This window comes from Crinia signifera, chromosome 9 (assembly GCF_055691185.1).
Source record: "Crinia signifera chromosome 9, ASM5569118v1, whole genome shotgun sequence".
In the NCBI taxonomy this organism is placed as follows: domain Eukaryota; kingdom Metazoa; phylum Chordata; class Amphibia; order Anura; family Myobatrachidae; genus Crinia; species Crinia signifera.
Genome location: NC_139225.1, coordinates 151,351,100 through 151,369,695, shown reverse-complemented (window position 1 = coordinate 151,369,695; position 18,596 = coordinate 151,351,100). Strand labels below are relative to the sequence as shown.

Below are 18,596 nucleotides of genomic sequence, written 5' to 3'. Positions count from 1 at the left end.
AATACACAATGCTTCTCGGAAGTGTAAGTTTTCTTCCGTCTCCTAGGTCAGTGTTTTCATAAAACACACTCCATTAGGAAAAAGGAAATTCTCTGAATAAAGTGCAAAGCAATGTGATGGGAGTGAGCTACCAGGAAATTATTTGACAAGAAAAGATAGAATGATTTGTTGTGCATAGCAGTCTTCAAGTCATATTGAATACACAATGCTTCTCGGAAGTGTAAGTTTTCTTCCGTCTCCTAGGTCAGTGTTTTCATAAAAAATCGTGCTGAAACCTCCCTTTCCCTGACCGGGAATCGAACGCGGGCCGCGGCGGTGAGAGCGCCGAATCCTAACCACTAGACCACCAGGGAGTGATGGAGTCATTGCACACTCCATTGGGAAAAGGGAAATTCTCTGAATAAAGTGCAAAGCAATTTGATGGGAGTGAGTTACCAGGAATTTATTTGACAAGAAAAGATAGAATGATTTGTTGTGCATAGCAGTCTTCAAGTCATATTGAATACACAATGCTTCTCGGAAGTGTAAGTTTTCTTCCGTCTCCTAGGTCAGTGTTTTCATAAAAAATCGTGCTGAAACCTCCCTTTCCCTGACCGGGAATCGAACCCGGGCCGCGGCGGTGAGAGCGCCGAATCCTAACCACTAGACCACCAGGGAGTGATGGAGTCATTGCACACTCCATTGGGAAAAGGGAAATTCTCTGAATAAAGTGCAAAGCAATGTGATGGGAGTGAGTTACCAAGAACTTATTTGACAAGAAAAGATAGGATGATTTGTTGTGCATAGCAGTCTTCAAGTCATATTTAACACACAATGCTTCTCGGAAGTTTACGTTTTCTTCCGTCTCCTAGGTCAGTGTTTTCATAAAAAATCGTGCTAGAATATCCCTTTACCTGACCAGGAATCGAACCCGGGTCGCTGCGGTGAGAGCGCCGAATCCTAACCACTAGACCAGCAAGGAGTGATGGATTTTAGAGCACACTCCATTAGGAAAAAGGAAATTCTCTGAATAAAGTGCAAAGCAATGTGATGGGTGTGAGCTACCAGGAAATTATTTGACAAGAAAAGATAGGATGATTTGTTGTGCATAGCAGTCTTCAAGTCATATTGAATACACAATGCTTCTCGGAAGTGTAAGTTTTCTTCCGTCTCCTAGGTCAGTGTTTTCATAAAAAATCGTCCTGAAACCTCACTTTCCCTGACCGGGAATCGAACCCGGGCCGCGGCGGTGAGAGCGCCGAATCCTAACCACTAGACCACCAGGGAGTAATGGAGTAATTGCACACTCCATTGGGAAAAGGGAAATTCTCTGAATAAAGTGCAAAGCAATGTGATGGGAGTGAGTTACCAGGAATTTATTTGACAAGAAAAGATAGGATGATTTGTTGTGCATAGCAGTCTTCAAGTCATATTGAATACACAATGCTTCTCGGAAGTGTAAGTTTTCTTCCGTCTCCTAGGTCAGTGTTTTCATAAAAAATCGTGCTGAAACCTCCCTTTCCCTGACCGGGAATCGAACCCGGGCCGCGGCGGTGAGAGCGCCGAATCCTAACCACTAGACCACCAGGGAGTGATGGAGTCACTGCACACTCCATTGGGAAAAAGGAAATTCTCTGAATAAAGTGCAAAGCAATGTGATGGGAGTGAGCTACCAGGAAATTATTTGACAAGAAAAGATAGGATGATTTGTTGTGCATAGCAGTCTTCAAGTCATATTGAATACACAATGCTTCTCGGAAGTGTACGTTTTCTTCCGTCTCCTAGGTCAGTGTTTTCATAAAACACACTCCATTAGGAAAAAGGAAATTCTCTGAATAAAGTGCAAAGCAATGTGATGGGAGTGAGCTACCAGGAAATTATTTGACAAGAAAAGATAGGATGATTTGTTGTGCATAGCAGTCTTCAAGTCATATTGAATACACAATGCTTCTCGGAAGTGTAAGTTTTCTTCCGTCTCCTAGGTCAGTGTTTTCATAAAACACACTCCATTAGGAAAAAGGAAATTCTCTGAATAAAGTGCAAAGCAATGTGATGGGAGTGAGCTACCAGGAAATTATTTGACAAGAAAAGATAGAATGATTTGTTGTGCATAGCAGTCTTCAAGTCATATTGAATACACAATGCTTCTCGGAAGTGTAAGTTTTCTTCCGTCTCCTAGGTCAGTGTTTTCATAAAAAATCGTGCTGAAACCTCCCTTTCCCTGACCGGGAATCATAAAAACATAAAACACATAAAACACACTCCATTAGTAGTCTTAGCAGTCTTCAAGTCATATTGAATACACAATGCTTCTCGGAAGTGTAAGTTTTCTTCCGTCTCCTAGGTCAGTGTTTTCATAAAAAATCGTGCTGAAACCTCCCTTTCCCTGACCGGGAATCGAACCCGGGCCGCGGCGGTGAGAGCGCCGAATCCTAACCACTAGACCACCAGGGAATGATGGAGTCATTGCACACTCCATTGGGAAAAGGGAAATTCTCTGAATAAAGTGCAAAGCAATGTGATGGGAGTGAGTTACCAGGAATTTATTTGACAAGAAAAGATAGGATGATTTGTTGTGCATAGCAGTCTTCAAGTCATATTGAATACACAATGCTTCTCGGAAGTGTAAGTTTTCTTCCGTCTCCTAGGTCAGTGTTTTCATAAAAAATCGTGCTGAAACCTCCCTTTCCCTGACCGGGAATCGAACCCGGGCCGCGGCGGTGAGAGCGCCGAATCCTAACCACTAGACCACCAGAGAGTGATGGAGTCACTGCACACTCCATTGGGAAAAAGGAAATTCTCTGAATAAAGTGCAAAGCAATGTGATGGGAGTGAGCTACCAGGAAATTATTTGACAAGAAAAGATAGGATGATTTGTTGTGCATAGCAGTCTTCAAGTCATATTGAATACACAATGCTTCTCGGAAGTGTAAGTTTTCTTCCGTCTCCTAGGTCAGTGTTTTCATAAAAAATCGTGCTGAAACCTCCCTTTCCCTGACCGGGAATCGAACCCGGGCCGCGGCGGTGAGAGCGCCGAATCCTAACCACTAGACAACCAGGGAGTGATGGAGTCATTGCACACTCCATTGGGAAAAGGGAAATTCTCTGAATAAAGTTCAAAGCAATGTGATGGGAGTGAGCTACCAGGAAATTATTTGACAAGAAAAGATAGGATGATTTGTTGTGCATAGCAGTCTTCAAGTCATATTGAATACACAATGCTTCTCGGAAGTGTAAGTTTTCTTCCGTCTCCTAGGTCAGTGTTTTCATAAAAAATTGTGCTGAAACCTCCCTTTCCCTGACCGGGAATCGAACCCGGGCCGCGGCGGTGAGAGCGCCGAATCCTAACCACTAGACCACCAGGGAGTGATGGAGTCATTGCACACTCCATTGGGAAAAGGGAAATTCTCTGAATAAAGTTCAAAGCAATGTGATGGGAGTGAGCTACCAGGAAATTATTTGACAAGAAAAGATAGGATGATTTGTTGTGCATAGCAGTCTTCAAGTCATATTGAATACACAATGCTTCTCGGAAGTGTATGTTTTCTTCCGTCTCCTAGGTCAGTGTTTTCATAAAAAATCGTGCTGAAACCTCCCTTTCCCTGACCGGGAATCGAACCCGGGCCGCGGCGGTGAGAGCGCCGAATCCTAACCACTAGACAACCAGGGAGTGATGGAGTCATTGCACACTCCATTGGGAAAAGGGAAATTCTCTGAATAAAGTTCAAAGCAATGTGATGGGAGTGAGCTACCAGGAAATTATTTGACAAGAAAAGATAGGATGATTTGTTGTGCATAGCAGTCTTCAAGTCATATTGAATACACAATGCTTCTCGGAAGTGTAAGTTTTCTTCCGTCTCCTAGGTCAGTGTTTTCATAAAAAATCGTGCTGAAACCTCCCTTTCCCTGACCGGGAATCGAACCCGGGCCGCGGCGGTGAGAGCGCCGAATCCTAACCACTAGACGACCAGGGAGTGATGGAGTCATTGCACACTCCATTGGGAAAAGGGAAATTCTCTGAATAAAGTGCAAAGCAATGTGATGGGAGTGAGCTACCAGGAAATTATTTGACAAGAAAAGATAGGATGATTTGTTGTGCATAGCAGTCTTCAAGTCATATTGAATACACAATGCTTCTCGGAAGTGTAAGTTTTCTTCCGTCTCCTAGGTCAGTGTTTTAATAAAACACACTCCATTAGGAAAAAGGAAATTCTCTGAATAAAGTGCAAAGCAATGTGATGGGAGTGAGCTACCAGGAAATTATTTGACAAGAAAAGATAGGATGATTTGTTGTGCATAGCAGTCTTCAAGTCATATTGAATACACAATGCTTCTCGGAAGTGTAAGTTTTCTTCCGTCTCCTAGGTCAGTGTTTTCATAAAACACACTCCATTAGGAAAAAGGAAATTCTCTGAATAAAGTGCAAAGCAATGTGATGGGAGTGAGCTACCAGGAAATTATTTGACAAGAAAAGATAGAATGATTTGTTGTGCATAGCAGTCTTCAAGTCATATTGAATACACAATGCTTCTCGGAAGTGTAAGTTTTCTTCCGTCTCCTAGGTCAGTGTTTTCATAAAAAATCGTGCTGAAACCTCCCTTTCCCTGACCGGGAATCGAACCCGGGCCGCGGCGGTGAGAGCGCCAAATCCTAACCACTAGACAACCAGGGAGTGATGGAGTCATTGCACACTCCATTGGGAAAAGGGAAATTCTTTGAATAAAGTTCAAAGCAATGTGATGGGAGTGAGCTACCAGGAAATTATTTGACAAGAAAAGATAGGATGATTTGTTGTGCATAGCAGTCTTCAAGTCATATTGAATACACAATGCTTCTCGGAAGTGTAAGTTTTCTTCCGTCTCCTAGGTCAGTGTTTTCATAAAAAATCGTGCTGAAACCTCCCTTTCCCTGACCGGGAATCGAACGCGGGCCGCGGCGGTGAGAGCGCCGAATCCTAACCACTAGACCACCAGGGAGTGATGGAGTCGTTGCACACTCCATTGGGAAAAGGGAAATTCTCTGAATAAAGTGCAAAGCAATGTGATGGGAGTGAGTTACCAGGAATTTATTTGACAAGAAAAGATAGAATGATTTGTTGTGCATAGCAGTCTTCAAATCATATTGAATACACAATGCTTCTCGGAAGTGTAAGTTTTCTTCCGTCTCCTAGGTCAGTGTTTTCATAAAAAATCGTGCTGAAACCTCCCTTTCCCTGACCGGGAATCGAACCCGGGCCGCGGCGGTGAGAGCGCCGAATCCTAACCACTAGACCACCAGGGAGTGATGGAGTCATTGCACACTCCATTGGGAAAAGGGAAATTCTCTGAATAAAGTGCAAAGCAATGTGATGGGAGTGAGCTACCAGGAAATTATTTGACAAGAAAAGATAGGATGATTTGTTGTGCATAGCAGTCTTCAAGTCATATTGAATACACAATGCTTCTCGGAAGTGTAAGTTTTCTTCCGTCTCCTAGGTCAGTGTTTTCATAAAACACACTCCATTAGGAAAAAGGAAATTCTCTGAATAAAGTGCAAAGCAATGTGATGGGAGTGAGCTACCAGGAAATTATTTGACAAGAAAAGATAGAATGATTTGTTGTGCATAGCAGTCTTCAAGTCATATTGAATACACAATGCTTCTCGGAAGTGTAAGTTTTCTTCCGTCTCCTAGGTCAGTGTTTTCATAAAAAATCGTGCTGAAATCTCCCTTTCCCTGACCGGGAATCGAACCCGGGCCGCGGCGGTGAGAGCGCCGAATCCTAACCACTAGACCACCAGGGAGTGATGGAGTCATTGCACACTCCATTGGGAAAAGGGAAATTCTCTGAATAAAGTTCAAAGCAATGTGATGGGAGTGAGCTACCAGGAAATTATTTGACAAGAAAAGATAGGATGATTTGTTGTGCATAGCAGTCTTCAAGTCATATTGAATACACAATGCTTCTCGGAAGTGTAAGTTTTCTTCCGTCTCCTAGGTCAGTGTTTTCATAAAAAATCGTGCTGAAACCTCCCTTTCCCTGACCGGGAATCGAACCCGTGCCGCGGCGGTGAGAGCGCCGAATCCTAACCACTAGACAACCAGGGAGTGATGGAGTCATTGCACACTCCATTGGGAAAAGGGAAATTCTCTGAATAAAGTTCAAAGCAATGTGATGGGAGTGAGCTACCAGGAAATTATTTGACAAGAAAAGATAGGATGATTTGTTGTGCATAGCAGTCTTCAAGTCATATTGAATACACAATGCTTCTCGGAAGTGTAAGTTTTCTTCCGTCTCCTAGGTCAGTGTTTTCATAAAAAATCGTGCTGAAACCTCCCTTTCCCTGACCGGGAATCGAACCCGGGCCGCGGCGGTGAGAGCGCCGAATCCTAACCACTAGACGACCAGGGAGTGATGGAGTCATTGCACACTCCATTGGGAAAAGGGAAATTCTCTGAATAAAGTGCAAAGCAATGTGATGGGAGTGAGCTACCAGGAAATTATTTGACAAGAAAAGATAGGATGATTTGTTGTGCATAGCAGTCTTCAAGTCATATTGAATACACAATGCTTCTCGGAAGTGTAAGTTTTCTTCCGTCTCCTAGGTCAGTGTTTTCATAAAACACACTCCATTAGGAAAAAGGAAATTCTCTGAATAAAGTGCAAAGCAATGTGATGGGAGTGAGCTACCAGGAAATTATTTGACAAGAAAAGATAGAATGATTTGTTGTGCATAGCAGTCTTCAAGTCATATTGAATACACAATGCTTCTCGGAAGTGTAAGTTTTCTTCCGTCTCCTAGGTCAGTGTTTTCATAAAAAATCGTGCTGAAACCTCCCTTTCCCTGACCGGGAATCGAACGCGGGCCGCGGCGGTGAGAGCGCCGAATCCTAACCACTAGACCACCAGGGAGTGATGGAGTCATTGCACACTCCATTGGGAAAAGGGAAATTCTCTGAATAAAGTGCAAAGCAATTTGATGGGAGTGAGTTACCAGGAATTTATTTGACAAGAAAAGATAGAATGATTTGTTGTGCATAGCAGTCTTCAAGTCATATTGAATACACAATGCTTCTCGGAAGTGTAAGTTTTCTTCCGTCTCCTAGGTCAGTGTTTTCATAAAAAATCGTGCTGAAACCTCCCTTTCCCTGACCGGGAATCGAACCCGGGCCGCGGCGGTGAGAGCGCCGAATCCTAACCACTAGACCACCAGGGAGTGATGGAGTCATTGCACACTCCATTGGGAAAAGGGAAATTCTCTGAATAAAGTGCAAAGCAATGTGATGGGAGTGAGTTACCAAGAACTTATTTGACAAGAAAAGATAGGATGATTTGTTGTGCATAGCAGTCTTCAAGTCATATTTAACACACAATGCTTCTCGGAAGTTTACGTTTTCTTCCGTCTCCTAGGTCAGTGTTTTCATAAAAAATCGTGCTAGAATATCCCTTTACCTGACCAGGAATCGAACCCGGGTCGCTGCGGTGAGAGCGCCGAATCCTAACCACTAGACCAGCAAGGAGTGATGGATTTTAGAGCACACTCCATTAGGAAAAAGGAAATTCTCTGAATAAAGTGCAAAGCAATGTGATGGGTGTGAGCTACCAGGAAATTATTTGACAAGAAAAGATAGGATGATTTGTTGTGCATAGCAGTCTTCAAGTCATATTGAATACACAATGCTTCTCGGAAGTGTAAGTTTTCTTCCGTCTCCTAGGTCAGTGTTTTCATAAAAAATCGTCCTGAAACCTCACTTTCCCTGACCGGGAATCGAACCCGGGCCGCGGCGGTGAGAGCGCCGAATCCTAACCACTAGACCACCAGGGAGTAATGGAGTAATTGCACACTCCATTGGGAAAAGGGAAATTCTCTGAATAAAGTGCAAAGCAATGTGATGGGAGTGAGTTACCAGGAATTTATTTGACAAGAAAAGATAGGATGATTTGTTGTGCATAGCAGTCTTCAAGTCATATTGAATACACAATGCTTCTCGGAAGTGTAAGTTTTCTTCCGTCTCCTAGGTCAGTGTTTTCATAAAAAATCGTGCTGAAACCTCCCTTTCCCTGACCGGGAATCGAACCCGGGCCGCGGCGGTGAGAGCGCCGAATCCTAACCACTAGACCACCAGGGAGTGATGGAGTCACTGCACACTCCATTGGGAAAAAGGAAATTCTCTGAATAAAGTGCAAAGCAATGTGATGGGAGTGAGCTACCAGGAAATTATTTGACAAGAAAAGATAGGATGATTTGTTGTGCATAGCAGTCTTCAAGTCATATTGAATACACAATACTTCTCGGAAGTGTACGTTTTCTTCCGTCTCCTAGGTCAGTGTTTTCATAAAACACACTCCATTAGGAAAAAGGAAATTCTCTGAATAAAGTGCAAAGCAATGTGATGGGAGTGAGCTACCAGGAAATTATTTGACAAGAAAAGATAGGATGATTTGTTGTGCATAGCAGTCTTCAAGTCATATTGAATACACAATGCTTCTCGGAAGTGTAAGTTTTCTTCCGTCTCCTAGGTCAGTGTTTTCATAAAACACACTCCATTAGGAAAAAGGAAATTCTCTGAATAAAGTGCAAAGCAATGTGATGGGAGTGAGCTACCAGGAAATTATTTGACAAGAAAAGATAGAATGATTTGTTGTGCATAGCAGTCTTCAAGTCATATTGAATACACAATGCTTCTCGGAAGTGTAAGTTTTCTTCCGTCTCCTAGGTCAGTGTTTTCATAAAAAATCGTGCTGAAACCTCCCTTTCCCTGACCGGGAATCATAAAAACATAAAACACATAAAACACACTCCATTAGTAGTCTTAGCAGTCTTCAAGTCATATTGAATACACAATGCTTCTCGGAAGTGTAAGTTTTCTTCCGTCTCCTAGGTCAGTGTTTTCATAAAAAATCGTGCTGAAACCTCCCTTTCCCTGACCGGGAATCGAACCCGGGCCGCGGCGGTGAGAGCGCCGAATCCTAACCACTAGACCACCAGGGAATGATGGAGTCATTGCACACTCCATTGGGAAAAGGGAAATTCTCTGAATAAAGTGCAAAGCAATGTGATGGGAGTGAGTTACCAGGAATTTATTTGACAAGAAAAGATAGGATGATTTGTTGTGCATAGCAGTCTTCAAGTCATATTGAATACACAATGCTTCTCGGAAGTGTAAGTTTTCTTCCGTCTCCTAGGTCAGTGTTTTCATAAAAAATCGTGCTGAAACCTCCCTTTCCCTGACCGGGAATCGAACCCGGGCCGCGGCGGTGAGAGCGCCGAATCCTAACCACTAGACCACCAGAGAGTGATGGAGTCACTGCACACTCCATTGGGAAAAAGGAAATTCTCTGAATAAAGTGCAAAGCAATGTGATGGGAGTGAGCTACCAGGAAATTATTTGACAAGAAAAGATAGGATGATTTGTTGTGCATAGCAGTCTTCAAGTCATATTGAATACACAATGCTTCTCGGAAGTGTAAGTTTTCTTCCGTCTCCTAGGTCAGTGTTTTCATAAAAAATCGTGCTGAAACCTCCCTTTCCCTGACCGGGAATCGAACCCGGGCCGCGGCGGTGAGAGCGCCGAATCCTAACCACTAGACAACCAGGGAGTGATGGAGTCATTGCACACTCCATTGGGAAAAGGGAAATTCTCTGAATAAAGTTCAAAGCAATGTGATGGGAGTGAGCTACCAGGAAATTATTTGACAAGAAAAGATAGGATGATTTGTTGTGCATAGCAGTCTTCAAGTCATATTGAATACACAATGCTTCTCGGAAGTGTAAGTTTTCTTCCGTCTCCTAGGTCAGTGTTTTCATAAAAAATTGTGCTGAAACCTCCCTTTCCCTGACCGGGAATCGAACCCGGGCCGCGGCGGTGAGAGCGCCGAATCCTAACCACTAGACCACCAGGGAGTGATGGAGTCATTGCACACTCCATTGGGAAAAGGGAAATTCTCTGAATAAAGTTCAAAGCAATGTGATGGGTGTGAGCTACCAGGAAATTATTTGACAAGAAAAGATAGGATGATTTGTTGTGCATAGCAGTCTTCAAGTCATATTGAATACACAATGCTTCTCGGAAGTGTATGTTTTCTTCCGTCTCCTAGGTCAGTGTTTTCATAAAAAATCGTGCTGAAACCTCCCTTTCCCTGACCGGGAATCGAACCCGGGCCGCGGCGGTGAGAGCGCCGAATCCTAACCACTAGACAACCAGGGAGTGATGGAGTCATTGCACACTCCATTGGGAAAAGGGAAATTCTCTGAATAAAGTTCAAAGCAATGTGATGGGAGTGAGCTACCAGGAAATTATTTGACAAGAAAAGATAGGATGATTTGTTGTGCATAGCAGTCTTCAAGTCATATTGAATACACAATGCTTCTCGGAAGTGTAAGTTTTCTTCCGTCTCCTAGGTCAGTGTTTTCATAAAAAATCGTGCTGAAACCTCCCTTTCCCTGACCGGGAATCGAACCCGGGCCGCGGCGGTGAGAGCGCCGAATCCTAACCACTAGACGACCAGGGAGTGATGGAGTCATTGCACACTCCATTGGGAAAAGGGAAATTCTCTGAATAAAGTGCAAAGCAATGTGATGGGAGTGAGCTACCAGGAAATTATTTGACAAGAAAAGATAGGATGATTTGTTGTGCATAGCAGTCTTCAAGTCATATTGAATACACAATGCTTCTCGGAAGTGTAAGTTTTCTTCCGTCTCCTAGGTCAGTGTTTTCATAAAACACACTCCATTAGGAAAAAGGAAATTCTCTGAATAAAGTGCAAAGCAATGTGATGGGAGTGAGCTACCAGGAAATTATTTGACAAGAAAAGATAGAATGATTTGTTGTGCATAGCAGTCTTCAAGTCATATTGAATACACAATGCTTCTCGGAAGTGTAAGTTTTCTTCCGTCTCCTAGGTCAGTGTTTTCATAAAAAATCGTGCTGAAACCTCCCTTTCCCTGACCGGGAATCGAACGCGGGCCGCGGCGGTGAGAGCGCCGAATCCTAACCACTAGACCACCAGGGAGTGATGGAGTCATTGCACACTCCATTGGGAAAAGGGAAATTCTCTGAATAAAGTGCAAAGCAATTTGATGGGAGTGAGTTACCAGGAATTTATTTGACAAGAAAAGATAGAATGATTTGTTGTGCATAGCAGTCTTCAAGTCATATTGAATACACAATGCTTCTCGGAAGTGTAAGTTTTCTTCCGTCTCCTAGGTCAGTGTTTTCATAAAAAATCGTGCTGAAACCTCCCTTTCCCTGACCGGGAATCGAACCCGGGCCGCGGCGGTGAGAGCGCCGAATCCTAACCACTAGACAACCAGGGAGTGATGGAGTCATTGCACACTCCATTGGGAAAAGGGAAATTCTCTGAATAAAGTTCAAAGCAATGTGATGGGAGTGAGCTACCAGGAAATTATTTGACAAGAAAAGATAGGATGATTTGTTGTGCATAGCAGTCTTCAAGTCATATTGAATACACAATGCTTCTCGGAAGTGTAAGTTTTCTTCCGTCTCCTAGGTCAGTGTTTTCATAAAAAATCGTGCTGAAACCTCCCTTTCCCTGACCGGGAATCGAACCCGGGCCGCGGCGGTGAGAGCGCCGAATCCTAACCACTAGACGACCAGGGAGTGATGGAGTCATTGCACACTCCATTGGGAAAAGGGAAATTCTCTGAATAAAGTGCAAAGCAATGTGATGGGAGTGAGCTACCAGGAAATTATTTGACAAGAAAAGATAGGATGATTTGTTGTGCATAGCAGTCTTCAAGTCATATTGAATACACAATGCTTCTCGGAAGTGTAAGTTTTCTTCCGTCTCCTAGGTCAGTGTTTTCATAAAACACACTCCATTAGGAAAAAGGAAATTCTCTGAATAAAGTGCAAAGCAATGTGATGGGAGTGAGCTACCAGGAAATTATTTGACAAGAAAAGATAGAATGATTTGTTGTGCATAGCAGTCTTCAAGTCATATTGAATACACAATGCTTCTCGGAAGTGTAAGTTTTCTTCCGTCTCCTAGGTCAGTGTTTTCATAAAAAATCGTGCTGAAACCTCCCTTTCCCTGACCGGGAATCGAACGCGGGCCGCGGCGGTGAGAGCGCCGAATCCTAACCACTAGACCACCAGGGAGTGATGGAGTCATTGCACACTCCATTGGGAAAAGGGAAATTCTCTGAATAAAGTGCAAAGCAATTTGATGGGAGTGAGTTACCAGGAATTTATTTGACAAGAAAAGATAGAATGATTTGTTGTGCATAGCAGTCTTCAAGTCATATTGAATACACAATGCTTCTCGGAAGTGTAAGTTTTCTTCCGTCTCCTAGGTCAGTGTTTTCATAAAAAATCGTGCTGAAACCTCCCTTTCCCTGACCGGGAATCGAACCCGGGCCGCGGCGGAGAGAGCGCCGAATCCTAACCACTAGACCACCAGGGAGTGATGGAGTCATTGCACACTCCATTGGGAAAAGGGAAATTCTCTGAATAAAGTGCAAAGCAATGTGATGGGAGTGAGTTACCAAGAACTTATTTGACAAGAAAAGATAGGATGATTTGTTGTGCATAGCAGTCTTCAAGTCATATTTAACACACAATGCTTCTCGGAAGTTTACGTTTTCTTCCGTCTCCTAGGTCAGTGTTTTCATAAAAAATCGTGCTAGAATCTCCCTTTACCTGACAAGGAATCGAACCCGGGTCACGGCGGTGAGAGCGCCGAATCCTAACCACTAGGCCACCAAGGAGTGATGGATTTTAGAGCACACTCCATTAGGAAAAATGAAATTCTCTGAATAAAGTGCAAAGCAATGTGATGGGAGTGAGCTACCAGGAAATTATTTGCCAAGAAAAGATAGGATGATTTGTTGTGCATAGCAGTCTTCAAGTCATATTGAATACACAATGCTTCTCGGAAGTGTAAGTTTTCTTCCGTCTCCTAGGTCAGTGTTTTCATAAAAAATCGTGCTGAAAACACCCTTTCCCTGACCGGGAATCGAACCCGGGCCGCGGCGGTGAGAGCGCCGAATCCTAACCACTAGACCACCAGGGAGAGATGGAGTCATTGCACACTCCATTGGGAAAAGGGAAATTCTCTGAATAAAGTGCAAAGCAATGTGATGGGAGTGAGTTACCAGGAATTTATTTGACAAGAAAAGATAGGATGATTTGTTGTGCATAGCATTCTTCAAGTCATATTTAACACACAATGCTTCACGGAAGTTTACGTTTTCTTCCGTCTCCTAGGTCAGTGTTTTCATAAAAAATCGTGCTAGAATCTCCCTTTCCTTGACCGGGAATCGAACCCGGGCCGCGGCGGTGAGAGCGCCGAATCCTAACCACTAGACCACCAGGGAGCGATGGAGTCATTGCACACTCCATTGGGAAAAGGGAAACTCTCTGAATAAAGTGCAAAGCAATGTGATGGGAGTGAGTTACCAGGAATTTATTTCACAAGAAAAGATAGGATGATTTGTTGTGCACAGTCTTCAAGTCATATTGAATACACAATGCTTCTCGAAAGTGTACGTTTTCTTCCGTCTCCTAGGTCAGTGTTTTCATAAAAAATCGTGCTGAAACCTCCCTTTCCCTGACCGGGAATCGAACCCGGGCCGCGGCGGTGAGAGCGCCGAATCCTAACCACTAGACCACCAGGGAGTGATGGAGTCATTGCACACTCCATGGGGAAAAGGGAAATTCTCTGAATAAAGTGCAAAGCAAAGTGATGGGAGTGAGTTACCAGGAATTTATTTGACAAGAAAAGATAGGATGATTTGTTGTGCATAGCATTCTTTAAGTCATATTTAACACACAATGCTTCACGGAAGTTTACGTTTTCTTCCGTCTCCTAGGTCAGTGTTTTCATAAAAAATCGTGCTGAAACCTCCCTTTCCCTGACCGGGAATCGAACCCGGGCCGCGGCGGTGAGAGCGCCGAATCCTAACCACTAGACCACCAGGGAGTGATGGAGTCATTGCACACTCCATTGGGAAAAGGGAAATTCTCTGAATAAAGTGCAAAGCAATGTGATGGGAGTGAGTTACCAGGAATTTATTTCACAAGAAAAGATAGGATGATTTGTTGTGCACAGTCTTCAAGTCATATTGAATACACAATGCTTCTCGAAAGTGTACGTTTTCTTCCGTCTCCTAGGTCAGTGTTTTCATAAAAAATCGTGCTGAAACCTCCCTTTCCCTGACCGGGAATCGAACCCGGGCCGCGGCGGTGAGAGCGCCGAATCCTAACCACTAGACCACCAGGGAGTGATGGAGTCATTGCACACTCCATTGGGAAAAGGGAAATTCTCTGAATAAAGTGCAAAGCAATGTGATGGGAGTGAGTTACCAGGAATTTATTTGACAAGAAAAGATAGGATGATTTGTTGTGCACAGTCTTCAAGTCATATTGAATACACAAAGCTTCTCGAAAGTGTACGTTTGCTTCCGTCTCCTAGGTCAGTGTTTTCATAAAAAATCGTGCTGAAACCTCCCTTTCCCTGACCGGGAATCGAACACGGCCGCGGCGGTGAGAGCGCCGAATCCTAACCACTAGACCACCAGGGAGTGATGGAGTCATTGCACACTCCATTGGGAAATCGGAAATTCTCTGAATAAAGTGCAAAGCAATGTGATGGGAGTGAGTTACCAGGAATTTATTTGACAAGAAAAGATAGGATGATTTGTTGTGCATTACAGTCTTCAAGTCATATTTAACACACAATGCTTCTCGGAAGTTTACGTTTTCTTCCGTCTCCTAGGTCAGTGTTTTCATAAAAAATCGTGCTAGAATCTCCCTTTCCCTGACCGGCAATGGAACCCGGGTCGCGGCGGTGAGAGCGCCGAATCCTAACCACTAGACCACCAGGGAGTGATGGAGTCGGAGCACACTCCATTAGGAAAAAGGAAATTCTCTGAATAAAGTGCAAAGCAATGTAATGGGAGTGAGCTACCAGGAAATTATTTGACAAGAAAAGATACGATGATTTGTTGTGCATTGCAGTCTTCAAGTCATATTGAACACACAATACTTCTCGAAAGTGTACGTTTTCTTCCGTCTCCTAGGTCAGTGTTTTCATAAAAAATCGGGCTGAAACCTCCCTTTCCCTGACCGGGAATCGAACCCGGGCCGCGGCGGTGAGAGCGCCGAATCCTAACAACTAGACCACCAGGGAGTGAGCTACCAGGAAATTATTTGACAAGAAAAGATAGAATGATTTGTTGTGCATAGCAGTCTTCAAGTCATATTGACTACACAATGCTTCTCGAAAGTTTACGTTTTCTTCCGTCTCCTAGGTCAGTGTTTTCATAAAAAATCGTGCTAGAATCTCCCTTTACCTGACAAGGAATCGAACCCGGGTCACGGCGGTGAGAGCACCGAATCCTAACCACTAGACCACCAAGGAGTGATGGATTTTAGAGCACACTCCATTAGGAAAAATGAAATTCTCTGAATAAAGTGCAAAGCAATGTGATGGGAGTGAGCTACCAGGAAATTATTTGACAAGAAAAGATAGGATGATTTGTTGTGCATAGCAGTCTTCAAGTCATATTGAATACACAATGCTTCTCGGAAGTGTACGTTTTCTTCCGTCTCCTAGGTCAGTGTTTTCATAAAAAATCGTGCTGAAACCTACCTTTCCCTGACCGGGAATCGAACCCTGGCCGCGGCGGTGAGAGCGCCGAATCCTAACCACTAGACCACCAGGGAGTGATGGAGTCATTGCACACTCCATTGGGAAAAGGGAAATTCTCTGAATAAAGTGCAAAGCAATGTGATGGGAGTGAGTTACCAGGAATTTATTTGACAAGAAAAGATAGGATGATTTGTTGTGCATAGCAGTCTTCAAGTCATATTTAACACACAATGCTTCTCGGAAGTTTACGTTTTCTTCCGTCTCCTAGGTCAGTCAGTAGGATGATTTGTTGTGCATAGCAGTCTTCAAGTCATATTGAATACACAATGCTTATCGGAAGTGTACGTTTTCTTCCGTCTCCTAGGTCAGTGTTTTCATAAAAAATCGTGCTGAAACCTACCTTTCCCTGACCGGGAATCGAACCCTGGCCGCGGCGGTGAGAGCGCCGAATCCTAACCACTAGACCACCAGGGAGTGATGGAGTCATTGCACACTCCATTGGGAAAAGGGAAATTCTCTGAATAAAGTGCAAAGCAATGTGATGGGAGTGAGTTACCAGGAATTTATTTGACAAGAAAAGATAGGATGATTTGTTGTGCATAGCAGTCTTCAAGTCATATTTAACACACAATGCTTCTCGGAAGTTTACGTTTTCTTCCGTCTCCTAGGTCAGTCAGTAGGATGATTTGTTGTGCATAGCAGTCTTCAAGTCATATTGAATACACAATGCTTCTCGGAAGTGTACGTTTTCTTCCGTCTCCTAGGTCAGTGTTTTCATAAAAAATCGTGCTGAAACCTCCCTTTCCCTGACCGGGAATCGAACCTGGGCCGTGGCGGTGAGAGCGCCAAATCCTAACCACTAGAGCACCAGGGAGTGATGGAGTCATTGCACACTCCATTGGGAAAAGGGAAATTCTCTGAATAAAGTGCAAAGCAATGTGATGGGAGTGAGCTACCAGGAAATTATTTGACAAGAAAAGATAGGATGATTTGTTGTGCATAGCAGTCTTCAAGTCATATTTAACACACAATGCTTCTCGGAAGTTTACGTTTTCTTCCGTCTCCTAGGTCAGTTTTTTCATAAAAAATCGTGCTGAAACCTCCCTTTCCCTGACCGGGAATCGAACCCGGGCCGCGGCGGTGAGAGCGCCAAATCCTAACCACTAGACCACCAGGGAGTGATGGAGTCATTGCACACTCCATTGGGAAAAGGGAAATTCTCTGAATAAAGTGCAAAGCAATGTGATGGGAGTGAGCTACCAGGAAATTATTTGACAAGAAAAGATAGAATGATTTGTTGTGCATAGCAGTCTTCAAGTCATATTTAACACACAATGCTTCTCGGAAGTTTACGTTTTCTTCCGTCTCCTAGGTCAGTGTTTTCATAAAAAATCGTGCTAGAATCTCCCTTTACCTGGCCAGGAATCGAATCCGGGCCGCGGCGGTGAGAGCGCCGAATCCTAACCACTAGACCACCAGGGAGTGATGGAGTCATTGCACACTCCATTGGGAAAAGGGAAATTCTCTGAATAAAGTGCAAAGCAATGTGATGGGAGTGAGTTACCAGGAATTTATTTGACAAGAAAAGATAGGATGATTTGTTGTGCACAGTCTTCAAGTCATATTGAATACACAAAGCTTCTCGAAAGTGTACGTTTGCTTCCGTCTCCTAGGTCAGTGTTTTCATAAAAAATCGTGCTGAAACCTCCCTTTCCCTGACCGGGAATCGAACACGGCCGCGGCGGTGAGAGCGCCGAATCCTAACCACTAGACCACCAGGGAGTGATGGAGTCATTGCACACTCCATTGGGAAATCGGAAATTCTCTGAATAAAGTGCAAAGCAATGTGATGGGAGTGAGTTACCAGGAATTTATTTGACAAGAAAAGATAGGATGATTTGTTGTGCATTACAGTCTTCAAGTCATATTTAACACACAATGCTTCTCGGAAGTTTACGTTTTCTTCCGTCTCCTAGGTCAGTGTTTTCATAAAAAATCGTGCTAGAATCTCCCTTTCCCTGACCGGCAATGGAACCCGGGTCGCGGCGGTGAGAGCGCCGAATCCTAACCACTAGACCACCAGGGAGTGATGGAGTCGGAGCACACTCCATTAGGAAAAAGGAAATTCTCTGAATAAAGTGCAAAGCAATGTAATGGGAGTGAGCTACCAGGAAATTATTTGACAAGAAAAGATACGATGATTTGTTGTGCATTGCAGTCTTCAAGTCATATTGAACACACAATACTTCTCGAAAGTGTACGTTTTCTTCCGTCTCCTAGGTCAGTGTTTTCATAAAAAATCGGGCTGAAACCTCCCTTTCCCTGACCGGGAATCGAACCCGGGCCGCGGCGGTGAGAGCGCCGAATCCTAACAACTAGACCACCAGGGAGTGAGCTACCAGGAAATTATTTGACAAGAAAAGATAGAATGATTTGTTGTGCATAGCAGTCTTCAAGTCATATTGACTACACAATGCTTCTCGAAAGTTTACGTTTTCTTCCGTCTCCTAGGTCAGTGTTTTCATAAAAAATCGTGCTAGAATCTCCCTTTACCTGACAAGGAATCGAACCCGGGTCACGGCGGTGAGAGCACCGAATCCTAACCACTAGACCACCAAGGAGTGATGGATTTTAGAGCACACTCCATTAGGAAAAATGAAATTCTCTGAATAAAGTGCAAAGCAATGTGATGGGAGTGAGCTACCAGGAAATTATTTGACAAGAAAAGATAGGATGATTTGTTGTGCATAGCAGTCTTCAAGTCATATTGAATACACAATGCTTCTCGGAAGTGTACGTTTTCTTCCGTCTCCTAGGTCAGTGTTTTCATAAAAAATCGTGCTGAAACCTACCTTTCCCTGACCGGGAATCGAACCCTGGCCGCGGCGGTGAGAGCGCCGAATCCTAACCACTAGACCACCAGGGAGTGATGGAGTCATTGCACACTCCATTGGGAAAAGGGAAATTCTCTGAATAAAGTGCAAAGCAATGTGATGGGAGTGAGTTACCAGGAATTTATTTCAC

The 18,596-nt window shown here is 43.8% G+C and overlaps 36 non-coding genes across 36 annotated transcripts; all 36 read right to left on the bottom strand.

Annotated features, from left to right (window-relative positions):
- Positions 1–585: 585 nt before the first annotated feature.
- TRNAE-CUC (transfer RNA glutamic acid (anticodon CUC)) lies at positions 586–657 on the bottom strand. Its single transcript has one exon. It is a non-coding gene; the product is annotated as a tRNA-Glu (tRNA).
- Positions 658–1,194: 537 nt separating this feature from the next.
- On the bottom strand, positions 1,195–1,266 carry TRNAE-CUC (transfer RNA glutamic acid (anticodon CUC)). The gene has a single exon. It is a non-coding gene; the product is annotated as a tRNA-Glu (tRNA).
- A 232-nt stretch (positions 1,267–1,498) lies between these two features.
- Positions 1,499–1,570, bottom strand: TRNAE-CUC (transfer RNA glutamic acid (anticodon CUC)). The gene has a single exon. It is a non-coding gene; the product is annotated as a tRNA-Glu (tRNA).
- Positions 1,571–2,361: 791 nt separating this feature from the next.
- Positions 2,362–2,433, bottom strand: TRNAE-CUC (transfer RNA glutamic acid (anticodon CUC)). The gene has a single exon. It is a non-coding gene; the product is annotated as a tRNA-Glu (tRNA).
- A 232-nt stretch (positions 2,434–2,665) lies between these two features.
- Positions 2,666–2,737, bottom strand: TRNAE-CUC (transfer RNA glutamic acid (anticodon CUC)). The gene has a single exon. It is a non-coding gene; the product is annotated as a tRNA-Glu (tRNA).
- Positions 2,738–2,969: 232 nt separating this feature from the next.
- TRNAE-CUC (transfer RNA glutamic acid (anticodon CUC)) lies at positions 2,970–3,041 on the bottom strand. Its single transcript has one exon. It is a non-coding gene; the product is annotated as a tRNA-Glu (tRNA).
- A 232-nt stretch (positions 3,042–3,273) lies between these two features.
- On the bottom strand, positions 3,274–3,345 carry TRNAE-CUC (transfer RNA glutamic acid (anticodon CUC)). The gene has a single exon. It is a non-coding gene; the product is annotated as a tRNA-Glu (tRNA).
- Positions 3,346–3,577: 232 nt separating this feature from the next.
- On the bottom strand, positions 3,578–3,649 carry TRNAE-CUC (transfer RNA glutamic acid (anticodon CUC)). The gene has a single exon. It is a non-coding gene; the product is annotated as a tRNA-Glu (tRNA).
- A 232-nt stretch (positions 3,650–3,881) lies between these two features.
- Positions 3,882–3,953, bottom strand: TRNAE-CUC (transfer RNA glutamic acid (anticodon CUC)). Its single transcript has one exon. It is a non-coding gene; the product is annotated as a tRNA-Glu (tRNA).
- A 626-nt stretch (positions 3,954–4,579) lies between these two features.
- TRNAE-CUC (transfer RNA glutamic acid (anticodon CUC)) lies at positions 4,580–4,651 on the bottom strand. Its single transcript has one exon. It is a non-coding gene; the product is annotated as a tRNA-Glu (tRNA).
- A 536-nt stretch (positions 4,652–5,187) lies between these two features.
- Positions 5,188–5,259, bottom strand: TRNAE-CUC (transfer RNA glutamic acid (anticodon CUC)). The gene has a single exon. It is a non-coding gene; the product is annotated as a tRNA-Glu (tRNA).
- Positions 5,260–5,688: 429 nt separating this feature from the next.
- TRNAE-CUC (transfer RNA glutamic acid (anticodon CUC)) lies at positions 5,689–5,760 on the bottom strand. Its single transcript has one exon. It is a non-coding gene; the product is annotated as a tRNA-Glu (tRNA).
- Positions 5,761–6,296: 536 nt separating this feature from the next.
- TRNAE-CUC (transfer RNA glutamic acid (anticodon CUC)) lies at positions 6,297–6,368 on the bottom strand. The gene has a single exon. It is a non-coding gene; the product is annotated as a tRNA-Glu (tRNA).
- Positions 6,369–7,101: 733 nt separating this feature from the next.
- TRNAE-CUC (transfer RNA glutamic acid (anticodon CUC)) lies at positions 7,102–7,173 on the bottom strand. Its single transcript has one exon. It is a non-coding gene; the product is annotated as a tRNA-Glu (tRNA).
- Positions 7,174–7,710: 537 nt separating this feature from the next.
- On the bottom strand, positions 7,711–7,782 carry TRNAE-CUC (transfer RNA glutamic acid (anticodon CUC)). The gene has a single exon. It is a non-coding gene; the product is annotated as a tRNA-Glu (tRNA).
- Positions 7,783–8,014: 232 nt separating this feature from the next.
- Positions 8,015–8,086, bottom strand: TRNAE-CUC (transfer RNA glutamic acid (anticodon CUC)). Its single transcript has one exon. It is a non-coding gene; the product is annotated as a tRNA-Glu (tRNA).
- Positions 8,087–8,877: 791 nt separating this feature from the next.
- On the bottom strand, positions 8,878–8,949 carry TRNAE-CUC (transfer RNA glutamic acid (anticodon CUC)). Its single transcript has one exon. It is a non-coding gene; the product is annotated as a tRNA-Glu (tRNA).
- A 232-nt stretch (positions 8,950–9,181) lies between these two features.
- On the bottom strand, positions 9,182–9,253 carry TRNAE-CUC (transfer RNA glutamic acid (anticodon CUC)). Its single transcript has one exon. It is a non-coding gene; the product is annotated as a tRNA-Glu (tRNA).
- Positions 9,254–9,485: 232 nt separating this feature from the next.
- Positions 9,486–9,557, bottom strand: TRNAE-CUC (transfer RNA glutamic acid (anticodon CUC)). The gene has a single exon. It is a non-coding gene; the product is annotated as a tRNA-Glu (tRNA).
- Positions 9,558–9,789: 232 nt separating this feature from the next.
- On the bottom strand, positions 9,790–9,861 carry TRNAE-CUC (transfer RNA glutamic acid (anticodon CUC)). Its single transcript has one exon. It is a non-coding gene; the product is annotated as a tRNA-Glu (tRNA).
- Positions 9,862–10,093: 232 nt separating this feature from the next.
- On the bottom strand, positions 10,094–10,165 carry TRNAE-CUC (transfer RNA glutamic acid (anticodon CUC)). The gene has a single exon. It is a non-coding gene; the product is annotated as a tRNA-Glu (tRNA).
- Positions 10,166–10,397: 232 nt separating this feature from the next.
- Positions 10,398–10,469, bottom strand: TRNAE-CUC (transfer RNA glutamic acid (anticodon CUC)). The gene has a single exon. It is a non-coding gene; the product is annotated as a tRNA-Glu (tRNA).
- Positions 10,470–11,202: 733 nt separating this feature from the next.
- On the bottom strand, positions 11,203–11,274 carry TRNAE-CUC (transfer RNA glutamic acid (anticodon CUC)). The gene has a single exon. It is a non-coding gene; the product is annotated as a tRNA-Glu (tRNA).
- Positions 11,275–11,506: 232 nt separating this feature from the next.
- TRNAE-CUC (transfer RNA glutamic acid (anticodon CUC)) lies at positions 11,507–11,578 on the bottom strand. Its single transcript has one exon. It is a non-coding gene; the product is annotated as a tRNA-Glu (tRNA).
- Positions 11,579–12,311: 733 nt separating this feature from the next.
- Positions 12,312–12,383, bottom strand: TRNAE-CUC (transfer RNA glutamic acid (anticodon CUC)). The gene has a single exon. It is a non-coding gene; the product is annotated as a tRNA-Glu (tRNA).
- A 537-nt stretch (positions 12,384–12,920) lies between these two features.
- On the bottom strand, positions 12,921–12,992 carry TRNAE-CUC (transfer RNA glutamic acid (anticodon CUC)). Its single transcript has one exon. It is a non-coding gene; the product is annotated as a tRNA-Glu (tRNA).
- Positions 12,993–13,224: 232 nt separating this feature from the next.
- Positions 13,225–13,296, bottom strand: TRNAE-CUC (transfer RNA glutamic acid (anticodon CUC)). The gene has a single exon. It is a non-coding gene; the product is annotated as a tRNA-Glu (tRNA).
- A 229-nt stretch (positions 13,297–13,525) lies between these two features.
- TRNAE-CUC (transfer RNA glutamic acid (anticodon CUC)) lies at positions 13,526–13,597 on the bottom strand. Its single transcript has one exon. It is a non-coding gene; the product is annotated as a tRNA-Glu (tRNA).
- A 232-nt stretch (positions 13,598–13,829) lies between these two features.
- TRNAE-CUC (transfer RNA glutamic acid (anticodon CUC)) lies at positions 13,830–13,901 on the bottom strand. The gene has a single exon. It is a non-coding gene; the product is annotated as a tRNA-Glu (tRNA).
- A 229-nt stretch (positions 13,902–14,130) lies between these two features.
- On the bottom strand, positions 14,131–14,202 carry TRNAE-CUC (transfer RNA glutamic acid (anticodon CUC)). The gene has a single exon. It is a non-coding gene; the product is annotated as a tRNA-Glu (tRNA).
- An 836-nt stretch (positions 14,203–15,038) lies between these two features.
- TRNAE-CUC (transfer RNA glutamic acid (anticodon CUC)) lies at positions 15,039–15,110 on the bottom strand. The gene has a single exon. It is a non-coding gene; the product is annotated as a tRNA-Glu (tRNA).
- Positions 15,111–15,574: 464 nt separating this feature from the next.
- TRNAE-CUC (transfer RNA glutamic acid (anticodon CUC)) lies at positions 15,575–15,646 on the bottom strand. The gene has a single exon. It is a non-coding gene; the product is annotated as a tRNA-Glu (tRNA).
- Positions 15,647–15,974: 328 nt separating this feature from the next.
- Positions 15,975–16,046, bottom strand: TRNAE-CUC (transfer RNA glutamic acid (anticodon CUC)). The gene has a single exon. It is a non-coding gene; the product is annotated as a tRNA-Glu (tRNA).
- Positions 16,047–16,678: 632 nt separating this feature from the next.
- TRNAE-CUC (transfer RNA glutamic acid (anticodon CUC)) lies at positions 16,679–16,750 on the bottom strand. Its single transcript has one exon. It is a non-coding gene; the product is annotated as a tRNA-Glu (tRNA).
- A 1,140-nt stretch (positions 16,751–17,890) lies between these two features.
- On the bottom strand, positions 17,891–17,962 carry TRNAE-CUC (transfer RNA glutamic acid (anticodon CUC)). Its single transcript has one exon. It is a non-coding gene; the product is annotated as a tRNA-Glu (tRNA).
- Positions 17,963–18,426: 464 nt separating this feature from the next.
- TRNAE-CUC (transfer RNA glutamic acid (anticodon CUC)) lies at positions 18,427–18,498 on the bottom strand. Its single transcript has one exon. It is a non-coding gene; the product is annotated as a tRNA-Glu (tRNA).
- Between the last annotated feature and the right edge of the window lie 98 nt (positions 18,499–18,596).